This window comes from Euprymna scolopes, chromosome 3 (genome assembly GCF_053919585.1).
Source record: "Euprymna scolopes isolate OS-2025 chromosome 3, ASM5391958v1, whole genome shotgun sequence".
NCBI classification, from domain to species: Eukaryota; Metazoa; Mollusca; class Cephalopoda; order Sepiida; family Sepiolidae; genus Euprymna; species Euprymna scolopes.
Window position 1 is genome coordinate 175,080,831 of NC_136484.1, and position 12,886 is coordinate 175,093,716.

The following is a 12,886-nucleotide window of genomic DNA, read 5'->3' on the forward strand; positions in this document are numbered from 1 at the left end:
GACTAACTTAGGTCGCTGCAATAAATTCAAGGCCTCGTTTGAACTTAAAGAAAACGCCAGCCCAATTTTTAGAAAAAAGCGAAATGTTCCGTTCGCTGGGTTGGAAAAGATTGATAAAGAATTAAATAGATTGGAACAGACGGGAATCCTATCAAAAATAGAACACAGCGAGTGGGCAGCCCCCACCGTATACGTAAAGAAAAAGATATTGAAATCTGTGTGACTTCAAATCTTGGGAGGGGGGTGTTGTGGTGGCAACCACTTATTTGCATATGCGAATAACATAACACTATAAATGGCAAGCCTAGGTTGGCCTTGGAGTGTCTTACTCAAATGCCACCAGAAGTGACGCCGAAGAGCGTACATGTCCTCCCACCAAGACTCTCTGACTCGACACCGTCATTTGTACATATTGTAAATATACCTTTTCTTTAATACACTTATTATTGCGTTATCTTGTTGTTTGCGTCTTCATTGTATTTCTTTACTAATTATTGTTCAACCTTGCAACCACAACATTACTGCTAGCTTAACTCTTAATTTCTCCACATTTTCATCACTTTCTGTCGTTCTTCTATTTTCCCTTTGACCAAATGCGTTCTAAAGGAAACAAAACAGACCCAAAAGACCACGTCTTATTTCTTCCTTTTTTTGTTTTTTCTCCCGTTTTCTTTGTCTAAATGCAATTGAATTCCGTCACCACAAACACAGGAAAAATGATTTCTAGTTTGCAGATAGAAAATTATTCTGTCTTCAAGTCACTGCATATACGTTCTGCGCTTTAAACATTATATTAACTCGTTTAAACCCCTTAATCATACCTTAACACCATCTTTTGAATTCTTAATATTCATTAATACTGTATTTAAACCTTAGTCCGAACCATTTATTCTAATTAATATTAAATAATAAAAAATATTACTTTATGCATTTTAATTTCCGAAATTTTAAGGAGAGGAGGATTCATCTGAAAACGTTAGAAGTCAGAAATACATTAAAGTAATATACTTAATATCTACAATTTCTATATGTTTAAATATGTCCACATTTCTAATTAATTATACTGAATTCTCCATTGCTTATTTACTTATATACTTATACTTTAGTTATACTTTATTTATATCTGAACTGAAATGTACTTTTCATCATAGTTATATCGTTATTTAAATCTATATTGAACACACGTTTTATTTCCCTCTTATAATCTTAAATATCCAGAGTTCGTGCATCAAATTTTATCTTTACTCCTAATATCACTTAATATTTAACATTTTATGTTAATATTAAACATTTATTTACATTTTATGTTAATATTAAACATTGAATATTATTAAACATTTTAACATTTAATATTTTATTCTATTCCTAAGCTAAAATATGAACAAGAGGTTAACCGTACAATAATTCCTCTCTAACATCAACCAGTTACACATCTAGATGCTTTCACCGCATGCGTTATTTTTTTACTTACCCTTCTCTTCCGTTAACAATGAAATGGAAAGCATAGTAAAATCCAAACCCTTATCCCTAAGTGGCCTCCGGGCCTTGATAAGTGGTGACCTCGATGTAAAAAAAAATTGGAGGAGTGTAACTTTGGAGTAGATATATAGCCTTTAGTACGAGCTCAATTAATCATAAATACCCATGCAGGGTCGAAGAAATACCTGGTTTAGGCTAACCCTCCCCGTGCTGATAGACCTGTAGATCTTATCAGGTCATCCGTCTAGAAAAGGAAAACTCTGAAGCTAAACCTGTGCTACTGACCTCATACGTCTTGGCACTAAATAAATGGTAGGGTTCCTCTTTAATCCTTGTTGACGACCGTCCTAGAGCTGCTGACTCGAACAAATAACCAGTTTGCAGACCTAAACTGCTTAAGGTGTAAATAAGCTCTGCCTATCGCCCGGTTTTCATACTCGTTTGCTTATTAAGCAGGCGCATAGGTGCGATCATAGGGGCTCAACAAAACCTGCAATGTTTGACCGTGTTTTCTAACTATGGCAATGAACGCCCTTCCACACTACCGCCACATTCTCATCCCCTAAAAGTGTTGGAATTGGGAGTGCTTGAATGCCATAGATGCAAATGCAATTGGATTTGGTTTGACAGTTTATCTGGCTGCTCTATTCTGACTTACAATACAGGAGCCCTAACTTTTTGGTAGAGCAGTTGCTCCATCATCAGTTGTATGATATACGGATGGTTGTAGTGCCATGTCTCGCATGATAAGAGACCGTAAACCCATTACCGCTGGGCTTTCCCGAGGCCACAATCCAGGTGATGAAGAGTCAGCTGATGGTCTACTTGTGCTGCATGTTTCGTAATCTACACAACCATATTGTCCAGCACCTTTCACCCTAAAACTGAAACATTTAAATGAAATAAAATGGAAGTTCAATCAAAAATACGATCAAACCAGGCATACACTACAAACACAACCTATTTGCCTCCTCTCTTAAGCCTACATTCACGAATATCCACGGGCTTAGAACTAATTTAGATGATGTTGCATCATTTCTCCTCGCAAAATCCTCGGATATCTTGGCACTAAGTGAAACTAATCTACACTTTCCCATCCCCTCTAACCACTTTAGCATGCCTGGTTATCTCCTACTTTGTCGTAAGGACTGAGACAGCTATATGCACAAATAGTAGTCTATATTTGAAACACACTCCCCTTGACTAGAGAAAGGAAACTAAAATAAAACTACCAGGAATTCATTTAACATGCAACATAACATTAGCTAATTATGTTTTCTCTACCGCTCACCCTCGACTCAGGACTGTTCCCTAATGAATCAAGTCTCTGACAGCGTAGGTACAACACTCTCCCTTGATACTAGTGCCCAAGTACATGTATTTGGTTACTTTACTGTCCACTACAACAATTGGCTTAATTTTTCTATTTACACAGACGCAGCTCGTAGCATATCCTCCCTATATCCCATTCTCTTTCACAGACAGTTACCTTTCCGACCCGTTTCCCAGATCAACATGGTAAACATGCCTCACTTTTAGATTTATTTGTGACCACAGTTCCCGATGATTGTGTAACGAATGCTAATAGCTCACTCGGGAATGCTAATCACATTGTGATAATGATAGAAATCACCATAAATTCTCAACCTATATAAAAATCAGATACGGCCAACGGTGGAGTACTGTTGCCACATCTGGGCAGGAGCTGCTAGAAGCAGCTTATCCTGCCTTGAAAGAGTTCAAAATAGACTTTATAGCTTAGTGGGGAATACCCTTATCTTAACGCTGCAATCTCTTTCCTACAGAATAGACGTTGCGAGCCTGTCTCTGCTTTATCATTATTTTCAATGCTTAGCTGAGCTTCAATCTATGCCCCTCCTCGCCAAATCTTCACGAAAAACACTCGTCTAGCCGTAACCATTATCAATAATTTCCCACGCTCTTTATCTGTGACCAAACGTAAATGTAGATTCCATGAACAAAGCTTCTTTCTTAAAACTACACGCTTGTGGAACTCTCTTTCGATTTCCTGCTTTCCAGTTGACTACAATCTAATTGTTTTCAAGTCCAATATAAACAAGTTCTTACTGAACCGTCCCCCTAAGTAATCAAATTTACAAAATTTCGCATACATGCCACAGATTTATCCAACATTAGTATAGTAAAAACAGACAAAAGTTTATAGAAGCTAGAAGTAATTGTAAAAAGAAAAAACGACAGCTAAAAGAGAATACACCGAAACCACCCGAAAACACATCGATACACAGAAATTAGGAAGTCGTAATTTCTGGAAAATCTACAACATGTAGTAAATAATGGGTAATCAACAATTCCACAAATATTTAACAATTATGAAGTTGTTTGCACAGCAGCCTTTAGGGCTAACATGCTTGCCAGTTGGTTTGCCTCCAACTCTACATTAGACCCAACAAACCACTTCCTCCCTGATTTTCCTTGCAGACTGTATAAACAGTAGATGATCGGAAAATCACCACTTCTCAAATGCATAATATCATAAAAAACTAGACACCTCAAAAGCATGTAGACCTAGTCCCATAGCGGTTGTATTATAAAAAAAATGCTCCGCTGAAGTTGCTCTAGTACTCTACAAATTTTTCAACAAATGCCTTAACAAATCTTGCTTTCCTGGCTGCTGATAAAATGCTTCTGTGGTACCAGTTTACAAGAATTCTAGCGAAAGAACTGATCCATTAAATTATCGCTTTATTAGCATTCTCCCTCTTTTCTCCAAAATATTTGAATCCATAATTAATCAAGTTCTAGTCCACTATCTTACAGTTGCTTAACTTCTGGTAGACCAACAATATGAATTTAGGCAAGCCCGTTCTACTGCCGATATTCTAACTGTAATCTCTGAATTTTTATACTATGCACTGGACAAAACAGGGGAAAGTACGGTAGTAGTTCTAAACATATATAACGCTTTTTACAGGGTATGGCATGATGGTCTTCTAAGGAAAATAAGATCATATGGCATTACTGGAAGAATATTTAACGTAAATTAATCCTTCTTAAATAAAAGAAGAATTCTGGTTCTCATAAATATTGCATTCAAAACAATATGATATAAAGGCAAGGGTCGATTCTTGGACCTTTAATATTCCGAATATTAATAAATAATCTCGCTGATTAACTTGTCTCAGAGATGGATATATTTGCTGATTATAATAGGCACAAGGGGAAAACAAATGAACACATATCTAAGGCAATAGAGCAAACACTAGAGGGAGACCTCCGGTCTGTAGTGAAATGAAGACATAAGTGGATAGTGACATTCAATGCTGCCAAGACTAAGTTTATTTACTTTAAGAATTACAAGAAACCTTCTCAACCACCAATAGCTATGACTAATGATACATTACCTGAAAGAAATTCGTTCAAACTCCTAGACTTAACATTCACAGGGAACAGAAGTTAGTACAGATATATCGAGGACATTGCCGCGGCTGCTGTGAGAAAGGTGAGCTTTCTCTACAGCAATAGAAAGTTACTTGCGCCTGAAAGTATCATGTAAATCAACAAGGCCACTATTCGCCCATGAATGAAGTATTGTTGTCACATTTGGACTGGTGCATCTGCTACTAGCCTCTCACTCATGGACAGGGTTCAAAGGAGAATCACTTACCTAATAGGCCCGAACTGTCAGCTAAGCTTCAGCCTCTGTCCTATTGACGAAAATTTGCACCCTTTGCTTGTTTTACAAGTATTTTAATGGTAGATGCTCCGACAAACTACAAGCCATTGTCTTGTGACATGACCGTCCCAAGGAGCGGTAGGGCTCCCCATTTGGGGGAGGTCGAGGCTCCCGAAACTATGGAGAATGCCGGGCAACTATGCTTGTGTTATTTGTTAAGTATTATTGTATGCCCCTACTGAAAGGAAGAGGTCGGAGGGGTTAACCTCTTCCGATCGTGAGGAACACAACTGAGAGCGTTCACAGATTTGCAGATATATGCAGGGAATCGAGAAGACCCTCTGACATGACGTACTTACCGGTGATTCATCTAGGGAACATCCAACCCTACCCCGATATCTTCGTACATAAGCGAATCCCCGCACCCAAATCAGTGAGTTGGAGCTGAGTTTTGAGCGAGTATAATACTGACGAAGGGTCGTCGCCACCCCTTTCTTCCCGACCTCACCACTGCAAACTGAGAGTAATTAAATCTAATTGGGACTCAATAGTGTTTTGTAAAAAAATCAACAACTGTACAATTGCATATAAGTTTATATCATATTTTTTATATCTAACTTGAATTAACCAAGTAGAATAGATATATTTGAGTCTTTCTTTCTTTTGCGTGGTTGAAAATCTATTCATTTCCAGCGTGACAGCGGCATATCTACCCGACGGTGAAATCGACTTCAACCAAATCGATCAACGAATCCTGCTGCGCCGAGTGATCATGCGACGAATTCCCTGTGAAGAACGACCACGACGCATATGTGACAAGGAGATCCCTGTTAGGGACCGCTGAGGGTTCACAGTATCACCTCAACGTAAATACTCCCGACAAGCAAAAACAGTAAAGATCCCCAGATGCTTGGAAGCTTTCTCTTCTAATAGTTTTATCCTAGAACTGCTAGACTTTGGAATTCCCTTTCCGGATTCTAGCTTCCATGACTGTACTGACATGCAGAAGTTCAAGTGTAATATAAACATACATCTTACTGCTAAACTCCCCACATAGCATACCTGCAACTTATATCCTTGATAGTAGCCCTCTACATCCACGTGACACTGTGCTTTTTTGGAAGGAAAATGCAATAAAAAATGCGTGAACGAGTAATATGAAAGCAAGCGTATTACTTCAATCTATAATAAGAGAAAACTCTTAGACTGTTTTATGAGAATACATGTCTGAATACAGAAAATTTGCAGCGATATTTTTAAGATATGCCCATTCCTCACGTACGTTTAACGAAAAAAAATGGTATTTCAATATATGTTCACATACGGACGGACCGACAGTGCCCCTTTATAAAGATACGTTGACGCATGTAAATATACCACTGTGATATCCATTACAAAGACTATAATCGCATGTAATATCATAAACGTCTAGCGGATTAACTGCTTAAAAGTATTAAATGATTACAAACTGATGAAATTTTATGCCATAATCAAGATTATTTAATAACCTCCGTTAAGTACGAGGCGACAATTTATACTTCATTTAACGATAGCTTTGCGTGTAACTGTGAAGCAGGGGTTGTACAATCTCTAACCACACGTCTTGTAAATCGACATAGTCTGGTTCGACAGGCAAAGAGAATATCAGATCAACTGGAAAATAATGCCGAAATAAGTGGAGAGCATATACAGCACCTGGCCAGTACAAAATGGTCACCCATTTTGTACTGGTCAGAGTCAATGTGATTATAACGTAAGCATCATTAGATTATCATGAACCAGGCCATCAAAATAATCGATTAAAAAAAACAAAAACATAATACTGTATTTAAAGTCTGAAACAGGGGCGGCTAGATCCATTAACATATAACTAAGTCATTATTACCGATATAAATGAAAGCAATATAACGAAACCTCGCGACAACCTCCCTGCATCCTACATGATCGTCTTCAAATCTAATGTCAACAGATGAACTGCTTGTTAAAGTATTCGAACTTATTTTCACCCCATCAATCCTTCATCTCTTATAAACTCCATCAAGTAACGATAATTCCATCTCATTAATTCTCATCCTCGAGTAGCTTGCAGCATGGGAATTCGTAGAGTTTATTTAATCAGAAGTTTTGTTTTACGGCATATCAAGGTAATTCTAGTGAGCTAATTCCAGATCTAATCAATTTGGTAAAACTTAAAAAAATCTTTAACTTTATTCATCTTTTTAAATATTTATGTACTGTCACTGATTTTAACTGTACTTGGGTCCCGGGTGATCACTTGGTACCTGCTCATAAAATTGTCGGCTCTCTGATGAAGACCACACATTTCGAAGAGCCCAGTTGCATGAAGTTATCGATCTGCTCACTTTGTCAATACCAGGCCGACAATGGTCCGGCGTTGATCATCAGAATTATCGTTTTTAAACAAGAAAAATAAATAACGATTCGATGGATGTTCTTTTAATACAAAAATCATTTGGTACCATCTCGGTTAACTAATTCTGAGCGATTTTGGTTTTAAATTCATAAACTAAATTAGTCCTATCAACCCTGAGGTCTGTCTCTTAACGGTGGGGAATCCGGTGGGAGAACAGAATGGGGTTTTTGGAAACCAAAATGTAGTCGATTATAATCTGGTCACTTCCAAACTTACTCTCCCTATTACACCAAGAAGGAGAGATACTGTCCCCTTAATGTATCGAATAATTATTTATTTCCTAACTGTTACTTCGACTGGAAAGGAGGTTCTCCTCTTCCTTCCACTCACAATCACAGGACCAACGAACCTTTCAAAAAATAGAATTTATTTCACTTTTTCCAGAGTTAGTGATGTGTCTAAATATTTGAATTCAATTCACACATTTAATGTATGAAATAAAATGGCTACCGTATTAATAAGTCGTAGGTCATACTTATCCGTTCTATGGATACCTATATTTCCTGGGTTAAAAATCGTTAAAAACTAATGTCAAATAAATTATAATTTTACGAAAACATATTTTTAAATTGGTGTTGATCTCGATATTTTGTAGATGGCAATAGTCATTTTGATGTTATATAAAAATATTTGTTATACCGGCCGTCCTTGAACAGAGGAATTTACACCGATCAGCACTATAAATAGCGCTAGTAATTCCAACACCGGTGAGAGAGATGCGCCTGTACTTCAACTCCTAGCCGAGTGCCCAGCAGATATACACGCTTTCCTAACTTTGTACATTATTGTTAATACACTTGTTCCTTAACCGAACCTCGATTTGATTGTTCTTATTTTCACTGTTGTTCCACGACACAACATATTGGCGACAAGGAATCGAAACGACGATCACTGCAGAGAATCACCAAACGTGATTGAAATAAAGATTCTTAAAATCTTTACGGCAGAACACCTTCATTATTTCAGCAGATATTTGGATACGTAAGGATTTACAACGAATTAATTACTACAATAGTAATTTGGCGATGGGGAAAACTTGCTACCAAAATCTGCAGCGAAAAACACGAATGTTGTCAATCATTTAATAATTGAACACACTTACCAAGTGTTGTAGAAAGGGAGAAAAGGTTCATTTTTTTTATTCACCAGAAGCCATTTTTCTTAGGGGAAGAATTTTCTTCTGCAAAGTTAAATGTCCAAAACCAACTAACAAATACCTTGTACACTTATCGTTATTACGATAACATCTGGGATTTGAAAAAAAAACACGCTTGACTTTGTCAAGAGAAAAAGAGACAGACCGTGAAAAATAATTATTTGCGTACGTAATTTGTGCTTAGCAAACACGTAAAAAATCAAGTTATTTTTTGCAAAAGGCAAAGAGGGTAAAAAAGAAAACAAAAATCTAAAAGTTTCACATACGAATTCGTCGGATATTTAAAGCGAGGGATTTTCTTTTTGCTACGCAAAAACGCGTGCAAATAAAAATAAATTTTAAACGAATGTTATTTCGCTGTTTCTAGTAAGACTAGAAATATAGCGTTCAACTAATTAAGTTTCAAAAGGACTGCTAAACTGTTCTTCAAACAAAAGAATTGGGAAAGAAAACTTTGTTGATTTATTTTACTAAGGAGTATTTCTTTAATACAAGCGTAAATTGTAAACTGAATTCGTATGATGGATGCGAAATTCAAAGATTCACTGATGGACTTGTTCCACTTTCAGGCAGAGCAAAATCTCGCATTGTAAAAGCAGCAAATTTAACAACAAGTAGAAAGGGAAGGCATATTTAAACAAGCATTTGAAGAAAAAATGCTTCAACAATAGAAACACTTCGAGAAAATATTGATGAAAACACAGGAGGAAAAAAGAAAAATTCTGGAGGCTACACATACGGACGATAATCATAACACATTTTCTCAAACAGCTGTGTGGACCGCTATTGAAAATTTCCACTATGTCACTTTTGTCCAGTACTATAGAGGATATGAGGATATTTTTATATCAGATTGTGGTACCTAGTAAGACGCGAAAAAAGTTTGCCTTTTGCTAAGGAAATTGGGAACAGCCGAGCATACAAAGTTCGTGGATTTTATTGTCCCAAAGAGACCAGTGAGTTGAGCTTCCAAGAAAATGTTACGCTACTTACAGAACTGTTTTCTGCAAAAACGCCTCTTTTCCATAGGCGATATAAATGTATTAACGTTACTAGAAGAGGGGAAGGTGACTACACTACTTATGTAAGTATAGTGAACAAGCATTGCGACGATTTTAAACTGGAGGAATTATCATCAGATAATTTTAAATATTTAATATTTGTGGAAGGGCTGGTCTTCAATACAGACGCTGACATCAGGCGTCGGGGTTTAAATAAACTCGAAAACGAACCGAATTTAAAACTACAAATCTTAGCGGAAGAGTGTGAACGGTTTATTGCGTTGAAAAGAGAGTCGTGGCATAGAGGAAAGCGGAGTGTCGCATATTAAAAAGATCCACCAAAAGAAAAATTCGACTTAAAAAATAACCAGAGAAAGGAACAGGAAAACGATCTACCTGGACCATGTTGGAGGTGTGAAAATAAACATTGGTATAATGAGTGTCCCTACAAATTCAAATAATGTGACAACTGCCACCAGAAAAAGGGCATAAAGCATCGCATTGTAGAAAAAAAAATCTGGTCGAAAAACCTCCAATAAACTTACGAAAATTGAACTTGAGGAACAAAATATCCGGAAATATGTACAGGTCAAAATGTTTAATAAGAAAGTAAGGCTAAAGCTTGGAAGTGGGTCCCATTATTAATGTACAGACATGGAAGAGGCTTAGGAGACCCGCTATGATTAAATCACATAAAACGGCGAGACGCGTCAGTGGCGAAAAAATACCTTCGAAGGAGAATTATTGACGAATATTTTTTTCCAGAACAGGGCCGAAAAAGCAAGCATTTTTATCATGCGAAAATCAAACAACCTCTTTGGAACTGATCCGTTCGAAAAGTTTAGACTATGGGGTCTGCCTTTAAGCTCATTTTGCCAAAAGATTCGAATGTGAAGGCAGAAAAACTTAAGAGGGAGTTAAAAGAGAATTCCCAGACGTATTCTCAGGTGGTTTGGGAAGGTGTACAGAAGCGGTAGCAAAATTTGACGTAAAAGTAAATGAACAGCCAGTGTTTAGAAAGAAAAGAAATGTTCCATACGCCGCTATAGAACAGATAGACGGTGAATTAGAAAGACTCGAAAACATGGGTGTCATCGGAAAAATTGATCACAGTGAGTGGGCTGCACCAATAGTTTACATCAAAAAGAAGAGCAAGGAGATTCGGGTGTGCGCCGACTTCGCGATAGGCTTAAACGGGACATTAAAAGATCACCATTACCTCTTCCGAGCCCTGAAGAGATATTTGTGAAACTGAGTGGAGTAAAATATTTTTCTAAAATCGACCTCAGTGACGCATACTTACAAGTTCCAGTCGATGAGGAGTGTTCAAATCTGCTATGTATTAACTCATAAGGGATTGTACAAGTTTAACAGACTTCCTTTTGGGGTCAAAGTCGCTCCTGCGATATTTCAGCAAATTATGAACATTATGTTAAATGAGTTGGATTTCGCAGCAGGGTACCTGGACGATGTGTTAATGGAAAGCGCTAGCAAAGATCAACACAAAGCTCATCTAAACCAAGTATTCAAAAGGATCCAGGATTATGGATTTAAAGTAAAACAGGAAAAATGTACATTTTTCATGGAGAAAATGAAATACTTGGGACAAATCATCGATAAACATGGAAGAAGGCCGGATCCAGATAAATCGACTGCAATAAAGAATATGCCTGCTCCAGAAAATATTGCGTCTTGACAAATTTCTTAGGTTTGGCAAATTACTACAATGTATTTGTGCCAAATATGCATAAACTAAGGTCGTCTTTAAATGAACTGTTAAGGAAACACCAAAAATGGGTCTGGACGCAAGAGTGCGAAGAAGCATTTCGGGATATTAAAGATACTTTAACGTCTGACTTGTTTCTGACACATTATAATCCCAAGCGTGAAATTATAGTTGCAAGCGATACCAGCTCCTATGGCATAGGAGCATGCATTTTACACAAAATGGATGATGGAAAAGTGAAACTCATAGCACATTCATCCCGATCACTTTTGCCATCCGAAAAGAACTACTCACAAATTGAAAAAGAGGCATAAGCATTATATTCGCGGTAAAGAAATTTCATCGTTTCCGGCACGGTAAGCAATTTCTGTTACAAACAGACTACAAACAATTATTAACGATTTTCGGATCGAAAAAGAGACTATCGCAACATACGGCGAATAGACTCCAAAGATGGGGTGCCATACTTTTGAATTACAATTTTCAAATGGAGTATATACCATCTAAAATATTTTGTCATGCTGACGAGTTATTGAGGTTAGTACCTAAGCAGACAGAACCATTGGATGACATGGTAATAATAGCCATTCAAGCGGAAGTTGAAGTAAAAAATACGTTATGTGACACAATAAGAGAACTTCCAGTAATGCTTGATGAGATTAAGAGTAAGGCAGAGTTGGGCGAATTTATTATATGCACGAAAGAAAAGATCAACAATAACGAACTGGATGAAGAAATTTATTCAATTTGCGATAACGTCCTGTTATATAGCGACAGGGTCGTAATTCCTGCGAAATTACAGAAATGAATGATCAAGGAATTCCATGAACGACATCCAGGTATATCAAGAATGAAAAGTCTTATGCGCTCTTTCGTTTATTGGCCAACATGGATAAGGATATAGAAGTATTGTTAACACACTTGTTCCTTAAACCTCCACTTGATTGTTCTTATTTTCACTGTTGTTCAACGACAAAACAATATTTAAAGGAATTTTTATGTTATATTAAAATATTGAAAGGAGTTTTTTCTATTTCATATTAAAATATTGAAAGGTGTTTTTATGCTATATAGAAATATTGAAATGAGTTTTTTTATGTTATATTAAAATATTGAAGAGAGTATTTTTTTATTTTATATCAAAATTTTGAAAGAATTTTTTTTATTTTGTATTAAAATATTGAAAGGAGTTTTTTATGTTATATTAAAATATTGAAAGGAGATTCTTATTTTATATTAAAATATTGAAAGGAGTTTTTATGTTATATTGAACTATTTAAAGGAGTTTTATGTAATATTGAAATATTGAAAGGAGTTTTTATGTTATATTAAAATATTGAAAGGAGTTTTTATGTCATATTAAAATACTGAAAGGAGTTTTTATGGTATATTAAAATATGTAAAGGAGTTTTTTTTATTTTATGTTAAAATATTG